Raw genomic sequence first — 24,510 nt, 5'->3', positions numbered from 1 at the left:
ATTTATTAATTTAATTTATTTATTTTTGGCTGCTTTGGGTGTTTGTTGCTGCGCGTGGGCTTTCTCTAGTTGTGGTGAGCGGGGGCTACTCTTCGTTGTGTTGCTGGGCTTCTCATTTCGGTGGCTTCTCTTGTTGCGGAGCACGGACTATATGCACACAGGCTTCAGTAGTTGTGGCTCGCGGGCTCTAGAGCGCAGGCTCAGTAGCTGTGGCGCACGGGCTTTGCTGCTCCGCGGCATGTGGGATCTTCCCAGACCAGGGCTCGAACCCGTGGCCCCTGCATTGGCAGGCGGATTCTGAACCACTGCGCCACCAGGGAAGACCTTATTCTCGTTTTTAAGCCTGATGGTAGGACAAGTAATGTTTTGCTGCCTTTTGGGACCTAAAGCCCTTGTTTTCAAGCAACTGACTCCCTGGGGGACCTTTCCTAAGGCTTTGACCAATGGTTCAGAGGTCTTCTTTTTTAATGCATAGAGGATTTATTTTATCCCTAAGTAAGTTATCTGGAACTTTCCATCTGAGCAAATATCCTTTCTCTGGAAGTAGGATCTTTTGGTGGGTGGGGATGTCTAAGCAAGTTCTCCGGAGTAATCACCGCTTCCTTCTTTTTTAAAAAATGACTTTGAGATGTAATTTACATACCATAAAGTTCACCCTTTGAAACTATACAATTCAGTGGTTTTTAGTATATTTACAGAATTGTACCACCATCATCATAATCTAACTTTAGAACATTTCCATCATCCCCCAGGAAACCTTGTATAATTTAGCAGTCACTCCTCCTGTCTCACCCCACCCTCTCCTCCCGCTCCGGTCCCAGGCAATGGCTATTCTACCTCTGTCTCTCTATATGTGCACATTCTAGACATTATATATAAATGGCCCCATACAATACGTGGCCTTTTGTGTTGCTTCTTCCCCTTACCATGTTTCTGAGGTTCACCCCTGTTGTAGCATGTATTAGTACTTCATTCCCTTTTACTGCTGAATAATATTCCATTGTATCGATATACCACGTTTGGTTTATCCTTTCATCAGTTGATGGACATTTGGGTTGTTTTTACTTTTTGGCTATTATGAATGACGCTGCTATGAATGTTTATGTACAAGGTTTTGTGTGGCTATATGTTTTCATTTCTCTTGGTTGAAATGAAATAGCCTTAGGAACGCAACTGCTGGTTCATATGGTAACGCTTTCTGTTTTACATTTTGCAGAACTGCCAGACCGTTTTCCAAAGTGCTGCGCCATTTTACAGTTCACCAGCAATGTCTGAGGGTTCCAGTCCCTCTACATCCTTGCTAACACCTGTTATCGTCTGCCTTTTTGATCATTGCCATCCTAGTGGGTGAGAGGTGGTGGTTTTGATTTGCATTTCCTTAATGACTAATGATGTTAAGCATCTTTTCATGTGCTTGTTAGCCGTTCACATATCTTCTTTGGAGAAATGTCTATTCAAATCCTTTATCTATTTGTCTTTTTATTGTTTATACATTTGGGATATTTGTCTTTTTATTGTGGAGTTGTTAAGAGTTCTTCATATATTATGGGTATACCTCTTCCTTCTTCATAGACTATTTTCATGTGGCTTTTGGGACATGACACTCGGGTTTTCCTCCTTTGTCATTGTTCACCCCCTTCAGTGTTCTTTGCTGGCTCTTTCTCTTCTCCTTGATCTTAAAAAAAAAAAAACAAAACCCCAAAATGAAAAAAACTTATTATTGAGGTATAACATACAAATAGAAATAGCTTAAATAATTTTCACCGAGAAAATGCACCTGTTTACCCAGCACTCAGATCAAGGAGTAGAACATCCTCAGCACCCCAGAAATGGCCCTCACATTCTCCCCAGCCACTAGCCTCACCAGGGGTAACCAACTATCCTGACTTCTAACATCATGGGTCAGTTTTGCTTGTTAGGGAATTTTAAATAAACAAAATCATATGATACATATTCTTTCTTTCTGACTTCTTTCACTCAATTGTTAACGTTGATCAGATTTATTCACATTGTTCTACGTAGCTGTAGATTGTTCATTTGCACTGTTGTAGGGTATGCCATTCTGTGAACTGACCACAATTTATTCATTCTACTGTTGATGGGCATTTAGATCCCATAAGGATATCCAGGACCAATTGTTGAAAAGACTCTCCTTTCTCCACTGAGCTGCCAGGTCACCTCTGTTATAAATCAGGTAACCGTATAGGTATGGTTCTATTTCTGGGCTCTCCATTTTGTTTCCCATAGGTCCATTTGTCCATCTTTGTGTTAATATCACTGTCTTAATGACCATAGCTTTAAAAAGCTAGGTTTTGATATCTGGTCACGAAGTCTCCCAGCTTCATTCTTCTTCTTCAAGATTGTCTTGGGTCTTCTCCGCCTTTTGCATTTCACATATGTTTTAGAATCAGCTTGTCAATTTACACACACACACACACACACACACACACACACACCCACACCCACCCACCCATGAACCCTCCTGGGATTCTGATTGGCATTGTGTTGAATCTAGGCATCTTCTAAATCACAAAAACGACATTCCCTCTATTTACTTAGGTCTTTTAAAAGTTTTTCCCAGTATCATTTTGTAATATTCTGTATATAGGTCATGTGCATTTTTCATCAGATTTATTATTAGGTATTTGATGTTTTTCAAAAGGTAAATGGTTTTACTTTAAAAGTTTAATTTCCTCTTTGTTTATTGCTGGTATATAGAAATTGATGTTTGTAAACTAGCCTTGTATCCAGTGACCTTGCTAACTTCATTCATTAATTCTAATACTTTGAAGATTATTTTGGAGTATCTATGTATACAATCATGTAATCAGTTTTATTTTTTCCTTTCCAGCTCTCATCCTTTGCTAAAACCATGTTCTCTTTCATATAATATATTTTAGTCTTTGTTGATCATTTCTCCCATTATAGTTCAAAGTCATGGTAAGGTTCATCAGTTCTCAGCTTCCCCAAATCCTCAGTAATCCTTTGTAGGACAAGTGTCACATTTGTAAAATGATATTCTGCCCAGGGGTCACATTTGTAACAATATTTTGGCCAAGCATCCCTGTTTCACCCTTGGATTTCTTTAAAACTCCCAGATAATTTCTAGATTGCCTAAATGTTTAAATCTATTTTAGTCTATTCATTTGACTTGGTCAAATTTCTCTTTTAAAAGTCAAAGTAAAACGGTGACATCCTGATCAATTTAGCTGAATTTGTGTTTGGGAAAGTGGGTAGTACAACATGGCTCGAATTAAGGGTGGTGGAGGTGTAAGGGATAAAACTGATGACAGCTTGTTTCATCCAGAACAAGAGATGAGGGAGAAAGAGGTGGGGGGGTAGGTCCTAATTTCAGAAATGACATCCCGTTACTCATGTGGCCGTATTCTATTAATTAGAAGTGAATCAGCCAGTGGGTCCAGCCACATTCAAGGGGAGAAGATTACACATAGCTGTGAAGATCAAGAGGCGGTAATAACCTGGAGCATTTTGGAGGCTGCCTATCACCGCCCCCTTTAGCTTTCTAGAGGTGACTGTTTCAACCTTTTTCTTAAAAGCTCAGGCTAATTTAAATCAGGACCAAATTATGCTATAATTTTTAATTAAGCTTTCTCTACATGCCACACGTTTCCTGGCCCCAGCCCTGGGTGTTTTCCAGCCTGCAGTATAAGGCCGCTCTCGTTCATCTATGAGAGTTCATCCCTTCTCGGGCCTTCAGTTGCCGCTCCTCTGTTGACAAGCTCAAACCTCTTAGCCAGAGTTTTATATCCTATAAGCTCTTCATTTGTCCTCCCAAGCTTTCAGATGTTTTGCTTTTGCTCTGTATTCTCTGGGTTTAAAACCCAAATAATCAGTCTTCTATCTTGGTTAGGACTGAGGAATTACTTTAAGACCAAGAAGGGGGAGTTGATAAAAATGTGATGCCGGACTATAACGGGCTAGACATTTGTTTGCCCTAGCAAACCGCCTCCTCATTTACACGCTACCCATTCTCAGTCAGGTAATTACCAATGGGTGTCTGTTGCAATCAGATGTACACGCCTCCCAAATCTACCCGTGTGCTGCATTTGCGTCCAGGTAGTCTACCTTCCCTCCTGGCCACTACCTAGCAGAGGTCAATCTTTGCTAGGGTCCTGACAGGCTCCAGGACCCCCACTAGATCTTTCATCAGAATACCAACGTGGTATGTTCTCTCTCCTAAAGATCTTAAAAATCTTTCTCTCGCCTCCACTTACTGTTCCGGCTACATTCTCTCTCCTTCTGTAGTAAAAGTCTCCAGACAGCTGGCTACAATTGCTATCTCCAATCTTCACTCGCTATGAAATCCACGCCAACCAGGTTACTGAAAGTGTGCTATCAAGGTCACCTAGTGCTCTCCGTGTTGTTAGATCCCACGGTTAAGTCTCGGACATCTGACTCATTGTGCAACGATTACTCTCCTCTTTCTTTCAAACACCTCCTCCCCTTGGCTTCCAGGACGCCACACTCTCCCATCTGACTCATTGTGCAACGATTACTCTCCTCTTTCTTTCAAACAAACAAACACCTCCTCCCCTTGGCTTCCAGGACGCCACACTCTCCCATCTGACTCATTGTGCAACGATTACTCTCCTCTTTCTTTCAAACACCTCCTCCCCTTGGCTTCCAGGACGCCACACTCTCCCACTTGGCTGGTCGTTCCCTTTGTCTTCATTGGTTTCTCCTCATTGCCACAAACGTCATGGTAGAGTACCTTCAACTTCTTTTCTGTCTACCCCCGTCCCCTTGGTTTTAACCGCCGTTTATAGGCTGATGATTCCCAAACTGACATTCCTAGTCAAAACCTCTCCCCTAAGTCCAGACTCCTACAACGAAGTTTTTTTTTTTTTTTTCATAACAGAAGCGGTACAAAGATGACCCCAAAGTGCGAACATCTCAGCTCTAACAGATGCTGAAAAAACTTATTGGACTCCCCTTATCTGACTAAAGTGAGAGCTCCACAGAGTCAGCTACCTGCCCTCCCCAGCAAGTCTCCCATCAGGGAGGTGACCTACCTCAGGCACTGGGACATTCCAGAAGAAAAAAAAAAAGTCATTTAAACAAGCCTCATCAGAACGTTCCATCCTTGGAAGCCTTAAACCTCCCCTGTTCCCCAGCCCTTTATTAAGCTGGTATATAAACATTTATCTCTTGCTGTCTGGGGAGCTACTCTCTCTGTAGAAGTACCCCTGCAGGCATAATAAACAAAAGTTTATCCTGTTACTCTGCTGTGAATTAATTTGCTGGCACTGATAACTAGGTCCTAAATTGGTAGAGGACAAGTTTTCCTCCCATCAATAACTTACCAACCTCTTGATAGCTCGATTTGGTTGAAAACAGGCATCTTAAACTTACTGTGTCCCAAACTAAACTCTGATCTCCAAACCTCCACCCCCATATCCCTATCCCGCTCCTACTGCCTGTACCTTCAAGACGCACCCAGGACCTAACTACAACCTGCCAGCTCCACTGTCACCACTTAGCTTCCCAGTCATTTCTTGCCTGGGTTATTACGATAGACCCCTAACTGCTCTCTGATTTGGCCCTTGCTCCACTTCAGGCTACTCTCAACACAGCAGCCAGAGTGATCTCGTTTAAACGATCCAATCACCTTTCTGCTCCAAATCCTCTCACTGAAGTAAAACGTCAAGTCCTAACAACAGGCCCGCAAGGCGCAAGAAGATCTGCCTGTGCCCCCTCACCTCCCACCGGTCTCCCCCTCCCCCTAGAGCAGCAGGCAGGCTCCTACCTCAGGCCCAGACACTTGCCATCCCCTCCGCTTTGAACATCTTTCTCAGGAAGGGCTCCTTCACCTCCAAGTTTTCCTTCACATGTCACCTTCTCAGTGTGGCCTTCCCTAAGCTATTTAAAAATTGCAGCATTTACACTCAACGCTTCCCTCCTTCCATGCTGTGTTTCCCCGTTTTATTTACTATCACTCATATGCTGTATAATTTGTTTATTGTTTGTTTCTCTCCACTAGACTATCAGCTCCACCAAGGCAGGGACTTTTCTTTTGTTCTCTTTGTATTCCTAGACCCTAGAACAGTGCTTTCACATAGTAAGCCCTCCGTAACGCTTGTTGAATGCTGAGTGAATAAATGAATGTGTGAGAAGTAAATCCTGTTCATGGGGTTGAAAGGGGAGTTCTGTGATGCTAACAGCCTTAATTTTGCCCTTGACCTTCTCCTGTCCCCCCTGGAAGGCCCTGATGATACACTGTGTGCCGGCAGTGGTAGGCCCTGGGAGAACAGCAGTGACTAAGGTAGAGCTATGTCCTGACTTCAGACTTTAACTCTCCACTTTTGGTTTTATCCCGTAACTGTTAATAGTAAATCTCTGTCTTTAACGGAGAACAGGATGACCTACCAGTAGTAGCATAACTACTACTGGTGTCTCTCTCCCTTCACATCTACCTTTGTGTTCAGCCTGGCTTTCTGCTTCATCTGGGTCCCTTCAGTAGTTTGGGGTTCACACACACACACACATTTTCTTGCTTTCCCCGCTTGGAAATCTTCAGATAACTTTTCTTAGTATCTAAAATGAAATAATTCTTCTCCCTCCCAACTTTCCTGTATCTGTGAATATACAAAATTGAGTTGCAAGATAGTGTATGCCCTCCATATACAATGAAGTCTTCTGGCAATGTTTTCAATTTAGCCTTTTTTCTTGCCATCACTGTGACCTAAAACATCCTGCTTAACTGGATAATGTTACCCCCGAATTAAGACAATGTTGTGATCCACTAGCACCCCCACTTCCTGCTCCAAGTCAGCCTTCATATTATATTTAACATAAACGTGTATTTTAAATATTACAGTATCGGCTTTCTAATCCGCTCTCTCACTCTTTCACAACTGGTGCTCTCAGCTCTAGATTCCACATAATCGGAGTACCTGTTCATTCCCATCTCAAGTGCCCTCACTGCCCCATCAATCTAAATCTTATGCTTTCTTTAGGGTCCAGCTAAAATTTCCTTTTCTGAGTTTTTTTGGGGCGGGGGGGAACATCTTGATCCGACGTCATTCCTTGGTTCTAAATGCCTTAGCAATTCATATGGCATTTCACACTATGCTCGATATGTTTATATATTGCTTGGATTTGCTGATAATCTCTAATGTAATTTCCTTGATCTTTCTTTAAAAAATGCCCACATTGTTTTAATATTTAATATAAAGGACAGGCAAAATCGGTAATTTGATAAGTGACTTAGGGATAAAGTTAACTTTTGAGATTTAAATGGCTGGTTTAAAAAGTAATTGTAAATTAATGGTCTAGAGGGAAGCCTTTTACCATGGACTACGAATGTATTGGTGACTGTTGGTATATGACAGATGCAATTGTTACATTAGTTTATAGTTACATCTCAGATGCATAACCTACTTACTTTTGCACTATTCTTATCGTTTATTCGTAACTCTGCTTTTATTTGGGCACATGATTGTATTTTCTCTGTATCTTTTGGGTTCCCTCCACCTAAACTTTTAACATTGAGTTGGTCCAGAATATACGTGAGGAATGGGATGGTGATTTAGGAAAGTTGGTAGAACTATGGGTTAAATCACATGAGGAACTAGTCATTAAAAGTCATAATTATTTAAAAATGTAACTAAAAATATTAAAAACATGATTCCGTTAGGCTTTTAGCTCCAGCTCATAGTTGACCATCCTCCCCGCACCGCATCTGAACTCTCACTATGGAATCCCAGTTTATATGGGTGAGTGGTTACTTTGCCCTATAGCTGCGTCCTATTAAAAAAAAAAAAAAAAAATCGTAATAATCTTAACTTCATTGCCAGAAAAATCAAAAGTGGAGATTGTATCTGAAGTAGAATATTCCTAATTCCTCTGGGTTGAAACAGGCTTACCCCAAGATCATTTTTTTTAATACTTGAAAAATGTTGCAGTCATCCTAATACTTTCCAGAGGCGTTAGCACGAGGCAAGTGAACGGCACTCATCCTTGATAAATGATTTTTAACGTTGACACGTGCTTGGCACTACAAGCCCTGGAAGGGTCTTAACAAGGCGCTCTAAATGAGGAATTTGAAATAATTGTGACGCCGCTCTGTGCCAGGTTTCTAAGGCATGGGCACTGCGGGCTCGACCAACCAAAGTCCAGCGGGCCGGGAATCCGAGGCGGGCCAAGCGGCCGAGGGGCGGCAGCAGACAAAAGTAGCGGGGCAGGACGCTCCGCTCGGCTCGGGGGGCGGCACGCTGGCCCCACCGGAGCGCGGGAGGCTCGCGGCTCCTCGCCCGAGCCCAGCCGGGCTGGAGCCGGGGCCCCAGAGCGCATCTGGCCGGCAAACGGGGCACCGCGGGCCCTCCTGTCCGGGCGCCTCCCGCGCACTCGCCGGCCGGCCCGGGCCTCGGCTCCGCGCGCGGGGAAAAGAGCGCGGCGGTTGAAACCGTTACCACCCCCGAGTTTTGAACTGGTTCAAACTTGGCTTTCGGCCCCGCCCCGCCCCTCCGGCCCGGGAACTCCGAGGCGGCGGTTCCCGCCAAGAGCCGCGAGCGCGCCGTCCCGCCCTCCGGCCGGTTCCCGCCACCCCGCCCTGTCCGCCCCCCGCCCGCGGCCCGGGATTCGGGCTCCAGAGGCCCTTCGTCCCCGCGCGTCGGCCCACCGCCTTCCTGAAAGGCGCCGTGCGTTCCGCGAAAGAACAAAGAGCCAGCGCAGCGCTTCCACCAGCAGCGGCGTCCCCCGGCGCCCACCCACCCGCGCGCGCGCGCGCGCACGCGCCGCCGGCCCGGCCCGGCCGAGTCCCGCGGGCGCCTCGGCGTGGGGCTGGCTCTGCGCCTCAGAGCCCGGCGGGCCCTGTGATTGGATGGGAGCCCGCCTCGCGTCCCGCCAATCGGGGCGGCGCTTGGTTGGACAGGGGGGGCCAAATAAAAGCGATGGCGATTGGGCTGCCGGGTTTGGCGCTCGGTCCGGGAGCGTCCGACACCCACTGGGACGCAGAAGGCGGTGGAGCCCCGGCGGCGGCGGCGGCGGCGGCGGCGGCGGCGGCGGCGGCGGCGGCGGCGCGCGGGAGCGGCGCGGGCTGGGGCGCGGGGCGCAGGTAACGCGCCGCTGTCGGGCCGGCCGGCCGGCGGTGCTCCGGAGCCCGGCGAGGGGCGGCGGCGGCGGCGGTGGTGGGACATCCCCGCCGCCGCTCTGCCCGTCCGGGTATCGCCCCGAGCGGGCTCTCCCGGGGCGCCGCTTTGGCTGGCGGGGTGAGAGGAGACCCTTCTGAAGGGGTCGTGGGTCCGGGCCGGCCCGCGCCACCGCCACGGGCGGGCAGTGCCGGACCCGGCGACCCGAGGCGGGAGCCCGGGCGGGCGCCGCGGGGGGCAAGCGAAGGGGTCCTCTCGCGCGCCCGCCCCTCCGGAGGCGCCGGGGCTGGGCTGGGGGCGCTCCGGTGCCCGGGGCGGGCCGGCCGCCCGAGCCCCGGTCTCCTTTGTGTGGAGCGCCGTGGCGGGAGCGCCCGGGTGGGACGGGACGCACACAAGTTGGTGGGACCTCGGCGCCGAGTGTGCACTCAGACAAAGGACGGACTGTGTCTCGGGGGAGCTCGGCGCGAGGAAGGGGCAGTGACACCGGGGCCTGACAGCGGGCGGGAGAGTGGCGTGGGGAGCGGCGGCCGCGGTGCAGCGGGCGGGCTCGGCTCCACGCCCCCTCCCCGTGAGGGCGCAGGCTCGGCCGGGGCCGCGGGGGCCGGGACGGCGCGCGGAGACCGGACTCCGAGCGGCCGCGCGTCTGACATTTCCCCGGAAAGGAGCTCCGGAGCTCCTCGTCTCCACCCGCTCGGACCAGGCGGTCCCGGCCGCCTTCGCCTTCTCGGCGGGCTTTCTGTTAAGTTTGAGGGAAGGGTCTCGCTGTTGTCCCCCTTCCCGGTTTTGTTCGTTTCGGAGGGCTTTCCGTCGAGTTCCCGCGTCATTGTGGCACCCCTCCCCCCCGCCCACCCAAAAGTCGGTGCCACAGGGTCGCTTTTTGAAAAATGGGAGGAATGAGAAGCACGATATTTTGGAAAACTTGGTGAACTCACGCCTGATGAGTCCCCACTTTCGAAAGAATCATAATCTTAAAAAAAAATTACAGGCTGTTTCGGCCAACTTGTGTGATACAGCTGAGACTGGCGACAGGTGCTAACGAAATCAGCTGTCATTTAGTAAGCGATTATCCCCCAAATCCCTAGGGGATGAATGAGGATGAGATGGTTGAAAGTTGATCACAAGAAAATGTTTATGACAGACGTGTATTTAGGTGGTATGGTTAGCAATTTCTCATTAATTGGTCTTGTTTTCTGTGAACAATAGCTTTGTTGAGTCAGAAAAGGCTGGCTGCAGAAACGTTTGTTGCCTAAGAAATCGAATGTGTGCTGTCCACAGTTAAGTTAAACTTCCTTTGTTTGTCACACAGGATCTGTAAAATTTAAATTCATTTGGAAATAAAGATGTGTCTTTGGTATTTAAAAATATTTTACTACAAGGTTTACTTGCTGGGTTTGAAAGGTCATTATCAGCTTAGTTTTATGGCGTTTCAGTGTCACATAAAACAACATTTAAAACAATATTTTAAAAAAAATCTTTAAAGAACACTAATGCTGACACAGTTGACTGTAATCTATACTTCTAGAGGGTTTTGGGATCGGTTGGGATCCTAACTGTTAGACCACCAGGGAGCTAAGGGGGGTCTTGGAGTTTGTTTTCCATTACTCTTCATTCATGACCATTAGCAATTATTTTATGTTTGGGAATAAAAGTAGAACAAGTGTGTAATCCTAATTAGTTTATTGATCATTTTATTTGCAAGAAAATGAAAGCATTTAAGACATATTTTAATTTCCTTTTCATATTCCCTAAAGATAGGAATAGATAGGATGCTAGTCCTAGATATAAAGAATCCCATTCTCTCTTTTTGGAGGTGTGTTAGAGAATGTAATGTTTAAAGTCCTGGAAGCACTTAGGAAAATGGCATCTTAAATTCTAATTTTTGTGGAAAGTGAACATATTCAAAGAAAAGGAATTTAGAAACACATAGACACTCTTCTGATTTGCATTGTTCTGATGATCTGATGTACAACCTACTGTCTTATGGTTTCATAAAAATGGAGACAAAGAAATGCATTGTAAAAGTCTTTATTACATGTTTTGCAGTGTTGGACACCACTGAACGGACAGACATTCCAGGTGCTGTTCCTAAGTATTGTTTACATTTATATTAGTTGCTGGTAATTACATATTAAAAAGTCTTGCCCATTGTTATGAGATGAACTAGTTACGCAGATTTTGGCAGAAATTTGGATCTTTTAGGATATAAGATTCCAGTTTTTCCCTTCTTGTGTACACTGTATTTGATAATTACTATCTTTGTACTTGTCACAAGATTTTTTTTTTAAAGTTTTTTTTGGGGAACTGGTTTTAAATTTTTTCTATTTGAATTGAGAATGTTTAGTTTAAGTAGCAGTGATTAAAAGAACACACTTGTTGATTTAGTGTAATTAGGCAAAAAAAAAAAAAAAGAGCTCTAATACTTTTATACCAGCTTTGCCTTGCATGCATATGTGTAAGTGATTATCTTTGTGTTGGCCACTTAAATTTTTAGGCACATTTCCCCAGCTCACCCTGAGGTTTTCCAGGATATCCTCCATCCTTTGAGCTGGCATGCTCGAAGAGTGTGAATTAGGTTCTGTCCTGGCCTTAAAAAGTGATTAAGAAAGTTGAGCTGCTTTTAAAGAACTAACAGCAAGGAAAAATCCGCTTGTCAGCGGATCTAATGTCTTCTGGGGTCAATTAGAAATGATTTATGGATTTGCCTTGAAGTCTTTATGTCCGTACAAATGAAGAAAACATTTTCTGGGAATGATGAAGAATTCTAGATGGGCAGGTGAAATCTTCAGTTTGGAGGAGAGCAGGAGAGGAACAGCTCCTTAAGTTCAGAGAAAGCTTCACTTGCTAGAGGCCTTCCCTGTGCCTGCAAGGGCTTTGTTCATACCTTTATTGTAGCATGTGTCCAATTGTACTGTAATCACTTGCTGGTGCCTCCGACTCCTTCACTACAGTCTTAAGTGCCTTGAGTCAGAAGCTCTGTCTTACTTTTCTTTTTATACCTGGTGGTTGCTAGAGAGTAGGTGTTAATAGTTGAATGAATGAAGGAAATCCAAAAAATGTAAGGAAATAATTTGACAAAGGAACTTGCAAAGGAAACAGGATATATTCATATTTATGTTGTGAGGAACTTTGGAAGGTGTTTTCCTCCCTCTTTGAGAGGCAGTGGTTATAAAGAAAAATAATTGTCAAGATGTACAAGTTCCGAGGTCTCTCCTAGTTATTAACACTCTGAGGTACTGAAAATTGGATATCCTTTAGGTGCAGCTATTGGTTTTCATGTTTGGTATTTCAGGCAGCTAGAGAGAACCTTGATGGGTCATCTGGCTACCTAGCATATAGTATCTGCTTAATTTGTGTTGCAACTGATAATTGTACAGAAATCTAAGGGGCGAGTACATCTTTTAATCGTTAGGTGTCTAGTTACCGTTAATGAGTTCTTTATTGGAATAATTTGAGGTAGGTTTTGAAGCTAAAACTGAAGGAAGGAGCGCCAGTGTAATTACAGATTATTTATTGGGATGTTCTTCATCATTCTTTTAAAATGATATGATAAATGTGGATTTGTAAATCCAATAATATCTCAAAAGGCATAGCTGATAAATTTTTAAGATGGTTGGCACTGTTTTATATCTTGCCACTGCACCACTATGTGGTGCAAAAATATGACAAAAATGAAGTGGAAAAAAAAGACATTAATATTAAAGAGCCTACTGTTTGCCAGATTCTTTCTTCATTCATTCGTTTGTTTGGTTTGTTTGTTTTTATTGGGGTAACATTCACATCAGAGGCTTTGTTTTTAATTCTTGTAAAAACCACCTTGCATTCATCAACAGATGTTTGGATAAACAAAACATGGTGTATACATACAATGGAATGTTCAGCTATTGAAGGAATGACGTACTGACACATATAATAACATGGGTGAAACTTGACAATGTTATGCTAAGGAAAATAAGCCAGACACAGAAGGAAACAATTGTATGATTCCATTTATAGGAGGCACCTAGAACAGGCAAATTCCGAGACAGAAGGTAGAATAAGAGGTTACCAGGGGCAGAGGGGAGAGGGGAACGGGAAGATAGTGTTTAATTGGGACAGAGTTGCTGTTTGGAAGGTGAAAAAGTTCTGGACGTGGAAGGTGGTAATGGCTGCACAACATTTTGCATGTGTCTAATGCCACTGAGTTGTGTGCTTAAAAATGGTTAAAATGGTAAATTTTATGTTATGTATGTTTTACCATAAAAAACTTTAACAACGACAACAACACACTCTGCAAACCTTTACAGATAAGGAAACTTTGATGTAGAGGGTTAAGAATTTGCCCAGGATTATCCAGCTAGGAATTTGCAGTCAGGATCCAAACTTAGATTCTGTTTGGCGCCATTTTATCTACTTCGCGTTATCTGCTGGTCTCCTGGATGATTGAAGACGGATTGGTTCCAAGAAGAGTGAGTTTATTTGAATCAATCCGAGAGTTATATTTAAAAGTAGATAATTGTAGGTTTATGGGCTCTGATGCCCTAGACAAACTAAAAGATGTCTTTGTGGATTTCTTTTCAGCCGGAGTTGTACTAGTGTGCGCTCTGGGGGCAGTTCAAGTTTTGAGAGTGTGGTCTTTGGAGTCACGTTGCTTGGGTTCCAGTTCCCGAACTGCCAGTTTGTGTCACATTGTCCTTGATGTCTAAGTTCCCTATCTGTAAATTGGTGGTCGTAATGATAACTACTCATTCCATAAGGTTGTTGAGAGAGTTAAATGAGTTAATACATGTGAAGCCCTTAGAACTATAGCTGGCACAAATTGTTTGATGAGTGATTCTTAGTTATTGCACTAGTATTGTTTATAAGAGTTGATGTACTTTCTCATTCATGGAACTAAACACTTCCCAGGCTTAAGTACGTGCTTAGAACCTGTATGTGAAGAAAACGGTGCCACGTACGCTTTTCATTTCTGTTTACTTTGAATTATGTATTGATTAAAAACAGGTAATATGTGTTCAATTTAAAAAACTGAAAACAATTTAGACGTTTATAAAGTGAAAACTTTCTTGATCCCTGTAACCCCATTCCCTACCCATAACAGTTTGCTGTATATTCTTCCCAGAATTTCCAGTGTATTCATATGAATATATATTAATACATGTATTTTACAAAAACAGGATCAAGTTATTTTGTTATGAAACATTTTTTTAGGTCAATGCAGAGAGATCTGTTTCATTTTAAAAAGCTTGCTATTTCTTTAAAGCTTGCTATGTGGTCAACACTGTTTTAAGTGCTTTCATTTATTTTACATAGACATGTAATAATAAGAGATGGAGAGCTTAGGTAACTAGTTAGTGGTAGAGTATGGATTTGAATTTGGGCATTTGGGCTTCAAAGCCCTGATTTCTCAGCCTGGGGTGTGTGTGTGTGTGTGTTTGTTCTTTGTTTTCGTAAGGCCCTCGAGTTACCCATGATTTTAGCGTTTCTTAAAAGAGTTGTAAAACAACAGCAAATACCCCAAAAGAATATGCAAGGCGACTGGATGTGGCCTGCCAAGCCTCAAAGCACTTAACCATGTGGCTGTTTGCAGAAGTTTGCTGCCCTCTGCTCTGAGCTCTCAGGCTGTTTTGTTACGTGGAATACGCAGTATGCCGGCTTCTGTGCCGTCATGCAGTGAACCAGCCGTCTGTGTGGACGTTGTGCTCTCCCTGCAAGGAGGGAACATCCTTATGGAGCTTTGAACATTTGTGTGATGGCTTTCTATAGGGAGAATTGCTGGTTCAAGATTATGCACAGTTCAGGTTTTAATAGATGTTGCCAAATCACTTTCTAGAGAGGTATCCATTTTTTAGTGTGCAAAATCAACTTTATTGAAGTGTAGTTTATATACATGAAAATGCACGTATTTGAAGGGTACAGTTTGAAGAGTTTTGACAAATGTAAGCATCTGTGTAACTGTCACCTCAGTCAAGATATATAACCTTGCTATCATTTCAGAGTTCTTTTATGCTCCCAACTGCCAGTCCGATTTCTCCTGTTGAAGAATTTCACGTGAATGGAATTACGCAGAATATACATTTTTGTGACTGACTTCTTTGATCCAACATGTTTTTGAGATTTATCTATGTTGTTGTTTGTTTCAGTAGTTTCTCTTTATTTCTCAGTAATATTCCATTGTGTGAATATCCTATGTTTTCTTCATTTACCTGTTGATGGGTCTGTGTCCCGTTTTGGCTCTTATTAGTAAAGCCTCTGTGACCATTTGGGCAAGCCTTTTGTGGACATATCTTCTACTTTCTCTTGGGTAAATACCTTGTAGTTAGACTGTGGGGTCATGTGGTAAATATCGATTTAATTTTATGAGAAACTGCCAGACCATTTCCCCAAGCGATTGTCCCGTTTTGCGTGGAGTTAGGGTTGACTTGTTTTCGTGGGGGAGCTGTGGTTTCTCCACATTTTCGCTGAGTCTTCACCCATGTCCCGTGTTGCTCTCATTTAAGTCACTGGCATCTGAGTGCTGAGTATCTTATTGTGGATTTAATTTGCATTTCCCAAGTGATCAGTGATGTTGGACATCTTTTCACGTGCTTATTGGCCATTTGTATGCATTTTTCGGTCAAGCCTTTTGTCCATTTAAAAAATTGGGGTGTTTGCCTCATTGAGTTGTAAGAGGTCTCTGTGTATTCTGGGTACACATTCTCTGTCAGATGTATGTGTTGCAAACGTTTTCTCCTTAATTTTCTACTTTGATTTTGTGTTTTTGACAATATATAGATCAAGTTAGGTAATAGTACTAGAAGCGTAATTGTTTAAATTCAGTTAAATTGTGTGAAAACAAATTCATTCTTAATCCACAAATCATTTAGTTCTTGGTATAACAAAGCGTCTTGTGTTTGCAGAAACATGGACGTTAAAAGGATATTATTTATATTGATGGTATTAGGTGTGTGGCATGAGGAATTTTAAAATTAAGCTAACTAGTTTTGAAAGTGATAATATTTAGTAATTCTTTAAATTTTCATTTTGGGTAATTTGGACCTTTTCATTTATTAGTGAGTTAACATTTTTCTTACATTTTTTTTCTTCAGAGGATAAATGGGGATATTAAAAGTGACTTTGATCTTAGACTCTGGTAATGTAGAAGTGATGATAAGGTTGCCAGGCTTCGTTTACCTATTTTGATAGTTAAGTAAATTTTTTGCTATATAATCAGATGGCTTTTCAGAGTATATATACTTGATTTGTGTACTGTTTTATTTCTGCAGAGTATCAGTTCTTTTGCTCAACAGCTAATTTACTCCCATAATAATTTTTAGTTTTTCTTCATTATACAAGTAATACACAATACCTCCTTTTCCCTGTTAAATAAAGGAGAAAAAAAAAAAAAAAAAAAAGCAAGCATTTGGGCTTCTGCTGGGTGTCGTACACCTCTGCAGGTGGTCCCGTCCTTGCCCAGCTCAAGTCTTCCATGGCTGTCGATTCCATGAGAAACTCCTGAAGCTAGTGTTGCAGGCTGGCTACGGAACAGCCCACCTCTTTCAACTAGTCTCACCTCTGATAGTTTTCTTATACTTTTCCCCTGTTGAGCTCAACTGGTCTTCTTACTTGTCTCCAGGAAGGCTCACATGGAGAGTCTGTGCTCTGTCCTCTTTCTGCAGTGTCTTCCATACCATTTTAGCATCTCAAGATGCTGTTTATTAGCCTGTTTGGCTCAGAACACCCCATCCCCCTCTCCCAATCAAACTAGACAGCTTCTCTCCTGCTTCGAGGGAAATAGCCAGCAGTTCTCTTGTGTTTTTCTCTTTCCCTCTCCCCTTGACTTTAAGCTCTAATTTACTCGTCTGCGTGGTAGAGGTTAGAAAAGGGTTCTGGGACTTCCCTGGTGGCGCAGTGGTTTAAGAGTCTGCCTGCCAACACAGGGGACACGGGTTCGATCCGTGGTCCGGGAAGATCCCATATGCCGCGGAGTAACTAGGCCCATGAGCCACAACTACTGAGCCTGCGTTCCACAGCTACTGAAACCTGCACACCTAGAGCCCGTGCTCTGCAACAAGAGAAGCCACCGCATGAGAAGCCCGCGCACCGCAACGAAGAGTAGCTCCCACTCACCGCAACTAGAGAAAGCCCGTGCGCAACAACGAAGACCCAACGCAACCAAAAATCAATAAATAAAAATAAATTAATTAATTAAAAAAAAAGAAAAAGTACCTTCCTTTAAAAAAAAAAAAAGGGTTCTGTACATAGTAGATAGAAATAAAATTTTGTGAAATTGATTTAGGACCAGAGCCCTGAAAACTTGAGGCTCTCTTCTTCAGCAGCAACTCAGTAAATAGTGATTTAAATAGCACCCCGACCCTTTAAAGCAGAGCCTTCAAGAGTCTGTCTCAGGTGAGTTTTTCGGCTGTTCTGTGTATCACCCAGTGAGCTTTGCTACCTGCTGTCAGGTACTATTATACAATTTTAATTTATATCCCTAGTATACTCTTGACTAAAGTTAGAAAGCTTGAGAAACTCTGATCATGGGAAAAAGTGAGAACATAAAATAACGATTCTGCAAATTTATCTCAGGATGATCTTTATCCCTCTGTTGCATTTATGCGAGCTAAATGCATGCTGTCGTACATAGCATGTCAAGATGTTTCTAGTAAGTTTTAAAAAAGTGTCAAAAAGGCAAAACATCATGACTATTTTATCTATTTTAGTGCTTTGGTTTTTGTTACTAAAGACCATCTGAGAAGTGCTTTTTGTAAGCAAAACACAAAAATTTAAGAAAACTAGTTGATTTTCTTTAAACAGGGGAAGAATTCCAATCATCATTAAAGCAGCTTTTATTTGTCTTTGATGCCATAGCCTATAGTGAAATTTCACTGTATGCTATTCATAGGTACATGAATACCTACTGTGTGCTTACAAATAATGGAACTAACTACTATTTATTGTGAACTTGCCCTTTGCCTAATATACATGCAGCCTGTAAACCGAACATTTTACTTTTGAAATTTGTTGAAAGTCATGCATTTTAATTACTTTAAAAAAACCGTATAGTATTTGCTAAATGAGAAAATAATTATCTGTTCTTTGAATATTATAAAAGATTCTATAAGATGAACTTCATAATCTTTTAACAGTATAATGATCTATCATATTATTAGGTAGACAAAAGCTACGGTGTGAGTATCCTTATTCATAAAATTCTGATCTAAAATGTTTCTATATTCAGATTATTTAATAGTGTAAGCAAAATTTGCAAAAGTATTTTTTAAATCTCTAGTGGGTACCATGAGATAAATTACCATGCAGAGGATTTATTGGTCAGAAAAGGTTGGGAAATGCCCTTCTAGAGTAATCAGTAAGGACTTTTAAATGGCAGAAATGTTGCTTGAACAGGCTTAAAGGAAGGAGAGGATGAATTGTTCTACTTGCCCCGTAAGTAATTTTGCCTCCTCAACGAATATTTGTCTGTCTGAAATACAGAGCTCAGGTTAGCTATGGAGAAGATATTTTAGAGGGTGCCTTCCCACTGGCAGCTGGATATTGTGCAAAGAACACAGACTCCAGGCTAGGCTCTGCCGTTAAACTAGTTGTATTTCCTTGGCAAGTAGCTTTCGTGGATCTCCACTGCTAAATGACCCGGGTGAACAAACTGAGCAACTTGTGGTTATTGAGGATCTACCTTGTGCCTTCAGAGAGGATATCTGTGTCTCTGTTTCGCAGATAAAGAAATAGGGACTTGGTGAAGGTAAGTAACTTGCTTAAGTTCGTGTAACCAGGAGGACCAAGATCCCTTTGAGAATAGGCTTTTGCTGCTTCTAGGGTCCTGCTTAGCTCGAATACTGAGATGCTTGCTAGGTGCTGGGCTTCTGTTAGCCCCTTAGATCTATTTCTCTGGAGAGTTTGAGAAATACTGGACTTGAGTTCACATTACTATCACAGGTAATTGCCGTGCTCCCTAGCTGGCATTTAATTGCGTTCTGTGCATTTCTCCCAAATTCCTTTACCAGTTCATCAATTCATAAAACATCTAATGCTGATTATAAGCCTATTTTTTTCCTCTTTTTTGCCTCTGCACAATAGGCATAATAGCACCTAAAAGTCTTTTAGGACTATGATATATCTGACTAAACTCGCTTTCTAAACAATCAAATGGGGATATTGTGATGTATAGTAAGTTTATATTTGGTCTTTGTCCTGCTTCTGGCACTGGAGCTCCTAAAACCCTTGGAGTTTTCTAAGCGGTTAAGAGTGATAAGGGTGTTTTTTGCTATTTGTAACCAACCCCTTTCAGCCACACCTGAGTTTACGCTAAGAGGTGACTTCTGGAAAACACCTAAGGATGGGTGGGGGCTGGTTGCTAGGAAACCAACCTTGAGATTAGAGGGTTGGAACTTTCAGACGCCACCCCCCACCTCCAACCTCTGGGGAGGGGAGAGGGGCTAGAGATGGAGTTCAGTCACCAGTGGCCAATTATTTAATCAACCAACCTTGCCTGTGTAATGAAGCCTCCATAAAAACTCAAAGGGACAGAGTTCGGGTAGCTTCTGGGTTGGTGGACACGTGGAGCTTCAGGAAGAGTGGCAGGCCCAGAGGGCGTGGAAGCCCCGTGCCCCTTCCCACATGCCTGGCCCTATGCACCTCATCCGTCTGGCTGTTCCTAAGTTACGTTCTTTTCTAATAAGCTGGTAATCTGTTTTCCTGAGTTCTGTGAGCAGCTCTAGCAAATTAATTAATGAAAACCTATCTCCAGGTAGATAGTGTCAGATTTGAGTTGAAGTGTAGGGTACCCAGCTGGTGTCGCAGAGAATTGCTTGGTGAGGGGAAAAACTCCACATGTTTGGTGACCGGGAAGTGTCAGAAATGAAGTACTATTCAGAGAATGTTGTGTGTAATGTAAATGAAAACTATCATAGCATTACTCTTTGTACAGATCTGCACTGGCAAGTTCATACTCATTATTTCTCACTTTTTCCTATAGAATTTACTCTTGTAGTTAAAGAAATAAAATAGTTTTTCTTTACTATTTGTCTGGTGTCACTTGTTATCCCCTAACAGCATATAACTAAACGGCTCGCTGTGCCATACAGTTTTCTAGAATAGAAATTTCTTCAAACTATTTATTGGGTGCCTCAGTCTTCACCCATTAGGGCTGTTCAAATAAAGGGCGAGATACTCTCTTCCTTACCCTTGAGAAAGAGACATTCTATTACAACTTTTAAATCTAGATTACCAAACAAAAAGTCATGTCTTTTCTGTGCCCAGAGTCTAAAATTCCTAAATGTTAGGCACTCATTTTAGCCCCCTCCTTTTCTTTTACCAGAGGAAGGGCTGGGATTGAAGTCTTTTTTTCCTGCCTAAAAACCTTAGTGTTAGTGTGGTAATTGCAGAGAGGTAACTGCAGGGATTGTACAACTGGTTTACCTGTAGTTGGCGAATTCTTTATAGCATTTCCATAGTTATTTGGAGACTCAAAAATATTTCTTCTCAGGGCTTAAGTATTTGTGATAAGCGATGTTATAGTAAAAAAAATAGACAATATACTTTGGTAACAAATACTGAAAATATCATTGATTGTCAGTAGTACTTGAAGGGTTGGACATTTTCTAGTACCTCAGCAATATATTTATATTGATATTTGTCATGAACCTTAAGTATAGGAAAATCATGAAAAGACTTATAGCTCATCACTGCCCCTACCTCCTATACTTCCATGTTGGCCCAAAACTACTTCTGTTTTGAGCAAGAGAATGACTTTCAGAGTAGAGATGAGCCTAAGGAGTTTCTGAAGGGTCTCTGAGGGGTTCTGTCGTCCATGGGCTAAATAAATGGCACTTGCAAACATTTTTACCCCCTTGTGGTGTACACCAAACTCACCAAACTCCAGTGCTGAAACTACCAGGTAAGGGTTACTTGGTTGTAGGATGCCTGGAAATTCTGAGAGGTTCTGTAAATACTTTGGGATTAATAGTTTGAACTACCAAGTCCTTTTTATGATTCTGTCTTCAGAATATAGAGGGAATTGTGTTTTGTTTGGGGGTTAAGATATAAGGTCAGTGTCTCAGGCAACACTAGTATGTTGGCAGAATTGCCCATGGAGAGTTTCTAGGAAGATTCCGTATCATAAATACTTTCTCTTTAGGTCCAGAAGCAGCCCATCTTTCCTCTAGTATGGGAACAGATCACTGTTCTTCTGTTGAGCACAGAGTTGTTTGTTTGCACTTAGGGGCCAATGCTATATGGAAAGCGCTGAGCACCGGAATCACTCTGCGCGGCTAAATAGTGTCGAGGATGTGCAGAGCAGGCTGTGGGGACAGCAGATTCCTGTCACCTATCTATGCTCACTTAGGTAACTTATTGCTTGGAATGATGGGTAGGTCCCTTGTATTTACCTAAAGTGGGTTTCTCTTAAAATTTTGCCAATATATTAATATGTTGTTAAATTTGTACTAGGTTGGCTTATTTGAGGTATAAGACTTAAAATAGACTTCCTATAAGGAAGAAAGGCTGTCATCAGACTTAACCTACCTTTTCATTTTTTTGCCTATATCAAAAGGAGTGTTGAAGAAATAATATGTATCCCATGTCCCGTCCTTGAATTACAATGAGTTGTGTATCATAGTTTTAGTTTCTGGTACATCAGTCTTTGTTCTGTTTCCCCTCCAACAGTGTCTCAGTAAACTGAGTATGTACCCAACAAAATGAGAGGATTTAGCTTATAAAATAGGTTTCGTACAGTTTTCAAAGAAAACTTTACCCTCTAGATGCGAATTTTGTTAATCTGTTTTATCTGTTTTCCAAGCAAACTATTTATAACCTTTATGATAGTTCAGTTTTCCACTTGGTGTAAATTTATATGCCATTTCTTTTCTAGGACGGGTCTGTGAATGGATAGAACTTTCGAATAAACACAGGAATGCTGGTCTGTAGACTCCATATTGAACTATTGAACTTAGGAGTTTAGTTTATTCTTCTGCTGGAAGGAAAATGATCTTATTTTTGTAGAAAATACATTACTGCAGAGTCTACTCATTTTTGCTGAAACAATCCAGTTAATGTTTTCGATCATTCACCTAAGATTGCCACATTACTGTAATTTTCCTGTGCCTTTTAACGCGACTGTGCCTTTTCAGCACTACTTAAACCAGGGCTACAAATGTGATATGTATTTTTTCCCCCTTATTTTCCCTTATCACTAGTCAGGGGCACATCTGTTTCCTAAAAACTTCTTGAATACAATTGCTGTTTATAATGCTTTCTCACCTGTAGTCGTATCCACTGAAGTTTAGGCGCTAAGGTGCCTGTTGTATCTTGCAAACTTGTGTCTGTCACAGGATTTAGCACTTTCAGAATGTTTCATAAATTCATATTGACTGGTTGATAATACCTCTATTCCTGGCTTTCCCAAATCCTTCAAAATGAAGTTTCAGAAGTTTCTTTTCCTTAAATTTTTGCAAGTCATTTGGGTGGACTGTTTGGGTCCAACAGTAGTGAGCTTGTGTATTTTTGTCACTTTTTTCTCCTTTTTAAATAAAAATAGAGGCATGCTAGGAAGTGAAAAGGAACAAGATATTTATGTTTCTTTTATGTGTGTAGGGTGAAGTTTGAATATGTGGGGAGTTGGTTGGGAGGATGGGGTTGTTTTAGGTAAGCAAGGGGGTCAGAAGAGTGACCATGATGGGGGATGATTATCTTCTTACGAGCATGAAGGGTAGGACAGATGGATGAAAACAAGCAATTTGTTTAAAACAAATTTTGTTAATGTTAGTCTCTTAATTTGGCACAGATGTATGGCAGACTTTCTTTTGGATTCTATAGTTGACAGTTATAGCAAAGTATCCCTCATTAAATATTCTTCACATAGATTTTTGTTTGCTTTTTTTATTAGTTGCAAGAATGGTGATTTCTAGGCTTTCATTGTTACAGACTTGTCTTTTAGAAAATATAATTTGAATGTATGCCAGTTCCAGGCTCTCTGCTAGGCAAATGAAGAGGCGGGGTATTGTGATTTCTGATTCATACGGTGTCTGGATATACTGATGGCACTTGTTCTCCAAGCGAGCTCTGTGGGCCTCAGGGGGTCCGTGAGGTTAAAATTATTTTTGTAATAATTTTAAGATGTTATTTGCCTTCTTTACTGTGTTGACATCTGCACCAGTGGTAGAAAAGCAGTGGTAGGTAAGGACTGTTGGCACCTTAGCACTGAGAGTAAAAATAAAAAGCCAGTTTTGAGAATGTCCTCGATGAAGTGAAAAAAGTTGTTAATTTTATATACTCTTGATCCTGTGCACACATCTTAATGTTCTGCGCCACAGGATGGGAATGTGCACAAAGGGCTTCGATTGCTGCCCGAGTGTGACCTTCTTTGGGAGCTGCACTTATGGATGGAGTTCCAGGCTGCACCAGCTGCTTTTTTCATGGGGAACCATTTTCACTTGAAAGAGGGGTTGACAGACAAACTGTGATTATTTCGACTTGGGTATTTGGCAGCCATTTTTCAACGAAGTGAGCCTGTCACTCCAAGGAAAACAACTAACCGTTATTTGTTGCCGGTGATAATGTTTGAGTTTTCAAGCAAAATTGAGAATTTTTGGAAAACTTGCATCTGTCACTGTGAGGTTGACAACTTTCCCAATAAATACTTAAAGACATCTTTGATGACATCAGTGGATTTAACAAGTATGATTTTTTGAAATATATGAACTTATGGAAAATCTGCATAAGTCAGTGGACCAGTCAGTGTTTTTCATATTGAGGAAATGATATTATAAAGTCATGCATGGGTTAAAGATGCATTCAAAGGAGACAGACCAATGAATTTTAATGTAGCAGAGTATGAAAAGTTTATTGATACAATTTCAGGTTCCACATTGCCACTGATCTTTTAAGAAACCGCCACTGCTTACTGAAGGGTAGTGGTTGTCTTGAGGAAAAGCACCTATGAGGTTGAATTACAAGCTGCACTCGCCACTCTTTTCTTAAAACAGTTTTGGAGTAATATCAGAGCATGAGATTCACCATTACCTCAGAAGGCTATCCAGATACTCTTCCCTTTTCTAGTTCAGTATCTGTTTGGGAAAGTATTTTCTTTATATTCTTCAACCAAAACAACATGTTGGAACAGATTGAATGCAGCAGCAGATATGAGAATCCAGCTGTCTTCTATTAAGACAGATATTAAAGAAATTGGCAAAAATGTAAAACAGTGTCCCTCACTGATTATTTTAAAAGAAAAATAGTTTTTAAAAAATAAAATGTGTTATTATATTAACATGTAACAGGCTTGCTGTTATTTTTAAATGAATTAATGTTTTAAAACGTTCTCAGTTTAAAATTTCTAATATGCAAAATTTCAGTAGATACGCCCCATATAAACTAAAGGGGTCCTGAGACCAAAATGCATAAGAATGGTGTCTGGTGTTTTCTTTGAACA

At 42.0% G+C, this 24,510-nt stretch overlaps 1 protein-coding gene across 3 annotated transcripts in view; it reads left to right on the top strand.

The window, feature by feature from the left end:
• Positions 1 to 9,024: 9,024 nt before the first annotated feature.
• EZH2 (enhancer of zeste 2 polycomb repressive complex 2 subunit) overlaps positions 9,025 to 24,510 on the top strand; it is a 63,374-nt gene continuing 47,888 nt past the window's right edge. For 2 of the 3 annotated variants that reach the window (XM_068549621.1, XM_068549618.1), the window contains exon 1: positions 9,025 to 9,076. The gene's annotated coding sequence lies outside the window, so the exon portion shown is untranslated. Of the gene's footprint in view, positions 9,077 to 11,167; positions 11,187 to 24,510 lie in introns of those variants that run through there. The other variant, XM_068549619.1, reaches the window with a different exon arrangement.

This window comes from Eschrichtius robustus, chromosome 8 (genome assembly GCF_028021215.1).
Source record: "Eschrichtius robustus isolate mEscRob2 chromosome 8, mEscRob2.pri, whole genome shotgun sequence".
In the NCBI taxonomy this organism is placed as follows: domain Eukaryota; kingdom Metazoa; phylum Chordata; class Mammalia; order Artiodactyla; family Eschrichtiidae; genus Eschrichtius; species Eschrichtius robustus.
This window is presented reverse-complemented; position numbering and strand designations above follow the sequence as displayed.